The 4,702-nt window shown below is 41.5% G+C and overlaps 1 long non-coding RNA gene across 1 annotated transcript; it reads left to right on the top strand.

The window, feature by feature from the left end:
- The first annotated feature begins 252 nt into the window (after positions 1 to 252).
- LOC125615303 lies at positions 253 to 2,785 on the top strand. Its single transcript, XR_007345873.1, has 2 exons — positions 253 to 1,268; positions 2,121 to 2,785. It is a non-coding gene; the product is annotated as an uncharacterized LOC125615303 (long non-coding RNA).
- Positions 2,786 to 4,702: the final 1,917 nt, after the last annotated feature.

Here is a 4,702-nt window from a genome sequence, read left to right as displayed (position 1 = left end):
GGAGGATGTTAACAATAATAAAATAATGGGCTTTCATCTTTCTAGTTCATTAATCTTACCACAAATCAATACCGAATATATCTAAACAAGTCAGTATATATAAGCTGTCTGTATATCACCAACCAGACTAATTAATAAACAATATTGAGTTCCTGTAAGGCCCTGTTACTTTAGGTCATTGGCATCATTAATACATACTGTTCATTGTATTACTAGGTAGGTTATAGACTTAGCAACATTATGGAGCTTATTTCTCAGTTACATACTAAGTTGCAATGTACAATGTTAGGAGATTTGTGTAGCTCTCAATAAGTACATTGTATGGAGTTACTGTTATGTGGATAGGGTTATACTTAGTGAAACCTTGTGGTTTTCTAACCAGAGAGTTTATTTATTTCCAGGAGCTGTGTACCTAAGATCAAGGTACAGCAGCTAGACATAGCATATTAGTTATCTTACTAGTTCCTAGGAGAAACTGCAGGGCATTCTAAGGGTGGGATACAGAGTGCCAGTTACCCCTTAGCAGTTTGCTCATCAGAGGAATGCTTCCCTGTATATTTCCACAGTCAGAATCCCTGCACAAAACAGCTGGACCCGGGGTTGTGGCTCAGTGGCAAAGCATTTACCTAGCTTGTGCAAGGGCGTGGGTTTGATCCTCAGCACCACTTAAAAATAAAATGAAATAAAGGTCTTGTGTCCAACTACAGCTAAAAACAAAACAAAAACCCAGCTATACTGCATAGCAAAAGGATGACCCTCTTGTCTGTGGGAAGTAGCAACCGCTTGTGATTTGCTACAGGAGGCTGAAAAGTTCACTCTAGGGTAACCCATCTCTGTGTTCGTCCCTCACCAAGTTTTGGTCCTACTAGAACAGAAGGGAAGATCCTGGATAATTGCTGGGAGAATGGGGAAATACCAAGCCATCCTATTAGACAACCCCAATGTCAGTCTTAAAGTCGTGTCCACCTTAAATCCAGCAACATTTCTGTCTTTAGATGATAATCAGACAGTACTACATAACTACTTGGAGATTTTTGAAACTGTCTACTCTAGCAGGTTGGACTTGTCTGATCAGCCCATCACAGAACCAGACTGGGACCTCTTCACAGATGGAAGCAGCTTCATGGAAAACGGCACACGAGTAGCAGGATATGCTGTAGCCATGGAAAAATATATTGGAAGCCTAGATGTTACCACTGGGAACATCAGCTCAAAAGGCTGAGATAATTGCCCAAACAAGAGCTCTCAGATTGTCAAAAAGAAAAAAGGTAAATATTTACACTGACTCATAAAATGATTTTATGGTAGTACAAGCACTCGGAGATATCTGAAAAGAAAGAAGTCTCCTCACTGCTAAAAACAGGACACTAAATATGACCTTGAGATACTGGCAGATACAAGTGGTGGCAGAAGCAAAGCATGTGGAAATCATCCACTGTCATCATAAGATACTTATGTGGCCAGGGGAAATCAAGCTGCTGATAGGGCAGCCAGAAGGGCTCAAGGAAAATCCATTAATTGGGGCTTTGATACCTTGCTTGACTCCTGGGATAATACTGCCAGGTAGAGACAAAATTCCCATGGACTAATTCTCCTGCCTGAAAGATTGGTCTGACCCCAATGTGCATGAGTATGCTTCTTCCAGGTCCCCTCCAAATTTGGAATCACCTCTCCATTGCTTCCAATCTTGGGACCAGGTGCTAGTCAAGATTTGGAAAGAACAGGGACCAGAGCAACAACCAGGAAAGAATTGACAGGACCTTTTCACATGCTTCTGACAACTCAATCATCTCTGAAGCTCATTGGAATAAAACCCCAGGTCCACCACACTAGAGTGAAGAGGTGCCCAAGAGACTTGCCAGAAAGTACCTCTCCCACATGGACATCACAACCATTAGGGGACTTAAAATACCTGTTCAGGAAAATGCAATGAAAGATTTTATGTTTCTATTAATTGTTGTTTTCCCCTATTTCCTCTCTAGGCTGGGAGGACGATTGTTGTTGTTGTTGGTTTTTTTGTTTGTTTGTTTGTTTGTTTTGTTTTGTTTTGTTTTTTTCAGAATAGCACAGATCTTAGCCATCTGGACTCATGCAGTTGATTGCTTGATCTGTCTTCCCAGGGCCAAATCCTTCATGGACCATTGTGATCCCTTTGTACATTCAATTATGAACTTCACTCAGATCCCAAATGAAGGCTGGACACAAACACAGAACCTCAAAGCTCTCACTATTATGTATTGGGTTCAGGCAATGCATTACCCAGCTGAAACTGTTTCTAATGTTCCCTGTCTCACTCTTTCTCTTGTTGCCTCTAATACCACTTACCTGGTCCATAGCAGAATACAAATAACAGAGTATCTTGAAATGAGGCTCCCTCCTGAACAAGAACAATTACCTTTGCATGTACAAAAAGTTACCCAATTTCATACAGAGGAAAGAACAGCAGTAACTGATTATTGCTTTCCCAGACTATTCCTGGATAAAATGAATAGCATTTGAAGTTGGGGGCTATTTCCTCATTGGAGACCTACTGGATTTCTTTAAATAAACAAAGGTCTTCTGTGCCCCTGCAGATCAGGCAATGAGCAACCTGGCTGCAAGAAATTCTTGACCACCACACAATTTTTGGAAGGGATGGAATTAGGCTTAACTGATTATTCTCTGGGATTTTTTTCCTGGATACTGATGAACCCAGTGGGTCCCACCATGGCATCATTTCGTCCATGAATCCCCTGTGCCTGTGTGAAACTTTGTTAGTGAATAAAGCACTGAGCTAATTTGTGAAGATTGTGATCCTCTTGGTCTTTTTGCGCTAACAAGATGCCTAATTCCATTTTAAGATTGGGAGCCATCTTGTCAAAAAGTCATGAAAAGTTAATTTCTGTTTTACTATAAATGACCGTGATTTCTAAACTTGTTTGGAATTTCTGCCCATGCCTTGAACTCACCGATGCCTGGCTTTCTCTGACCAGAAAACAACTCTCTCTGAAATCTCAGTGGTGCCTCATAAATTCTGATGTTGGGATCTGAATTTACTCCCTACTTTGAAATATCATGCTATGTAGATCATTAACCCACTAACTGCCTTTCTATTATACTTGTCAAAATCCTGTTATCTGTAAGTTCTCAAGACACCCCTCTTTGCAAATTTTTGTGCTATAAAATCATGTTCCTGGAAAGCTGGGGTGCTGACCTCTAGCCCAGGGTTTTTGGGAGAGACAGTATTGGCCATCTCTGGTGTACACAAATACAAGCTTGCTTTAATTGATTTAAAATTGGAGTCGGTGGTATTTTCTTTGCATTGGGGTTTAACAATACCAAGAGGGATTAAATCTATTTTATTAGGCCTCTTCCACCTCATTCTTACTATCCTATTTATCATTGCTCCTGTGTATGTATCTTTCTGTTTAATTTTGTTTCTCCTTCTCCGTTTTCAACTATGCAACCAAAGACCTGAAGAAAACATGGTAACAACAAGTAAAACCTTCCATTATAAAAACCCCCTTCATTGCCCATTCTCAGCAGGAAGTAGCTTTGAGATGTCCTTGCCCAATTTTCCATAGAAATGGAAAGTAGGAATTGACAGTGGGAAAATATAACAATGATTCCTTCATCATCTGATTGTAGCCCTCATTGCTTTGAGGTGGTTTATTTTTTTAAGAACATTTCTCTTTCTCTCTCTCTCTCTCTCTCTCTCTCTCTCCTCCCCGTCTCTAACAAGATTAGGGAGACAGTGTTATCTTTTTCTTCCCCTAGTTAACTGCCCTTGAGCACACCCAGTACAGGAAGGAGATGCCTGCTGAGGATATGGGAAGTGAACATCTCTCAAATTAATAAGTAAATCCCAGCCCACCATCAGGGCACCCTGGGACCTCCAACTAGAGCAACCTGGAATGTAACCCTTACATCCCCCTGTCCTTTCTGTGTGGGAGAATCACAGCCTTTGGAACAGGAGTCCCCTGTGCTTTCTCCTTTGCTAGCAAAACAATAAACGTTATTTTTCCTTTTTTGCACAAACGATGTCTTCTTTCTTGGATTAACATGGGGACAAGAATCGAGCTTTCAGTTATAACTATATGTCAAGCACAGGGCTCGAATTTGTACAAAAGTTTTTAAAAGCTCAATCTGTATAACAATATTTGAGGTAGTTTACTTTGTTATGCTTGAGTTTGGGACCCCCAAAAGACCACCAGAGACCAAGATCAATGTAAGCAACAAAGAGGTGTTTATTGTGAGCTAGCTCGGTCCTCCACACACACAGCAACTGGTGATGCTGAGAGGCCCCAAGCCCAGGGTTTGCAGCAGTTTTGTACACTCTTTGGGGAAGGCAGGGACCTCACATATATCATAGCATCTCTTAGCAAATCCTCACACACCCACACACTGCGGGAACAACTCTGAACAGTGATTAGCACATTCACTGGTGGGAACAAGTTGGGTAGGGGTGATTGGTTAGTATAAGAGGGGGATTCCTTTGAACTGATTGGTTTAGGACACGAAGGGAGGGGTGTACCTGCTGAACTACATGGTTTCCCAACATGTTATCAACCTCCATAAACTACTGGGAGGGTCATTTAGCATTCCTGGTATTTTCCCTGTTTCATGCTGATTGGTGGTTGCTTGGGGGTTGCTATGGGTCCTCACCTAGCCTGACTGAGTCAAGGACACCTGGTGCCCCAGATCTCTCCTGTTATTTGTAGAT

Source organism: Marmota marmota, unplaced genomic scaffold (assembly GCF_001458135.2).
Source record: "Marmota marmota marmota unplaced genomic scaffold, marMar, whole genome shotgun sequence".
NCBI classification, from domain to species: Eukaryota; Metazoa; Chordata; class Mammalia; order Rodentia; family Sciuridae; genus Marmota; species Marmota marmota.
The sequence above is the reverse complement of the archived record's forward strand: the minus strand, read 5'-3'. Positions and strand labels throughout refer to the sequence as shown.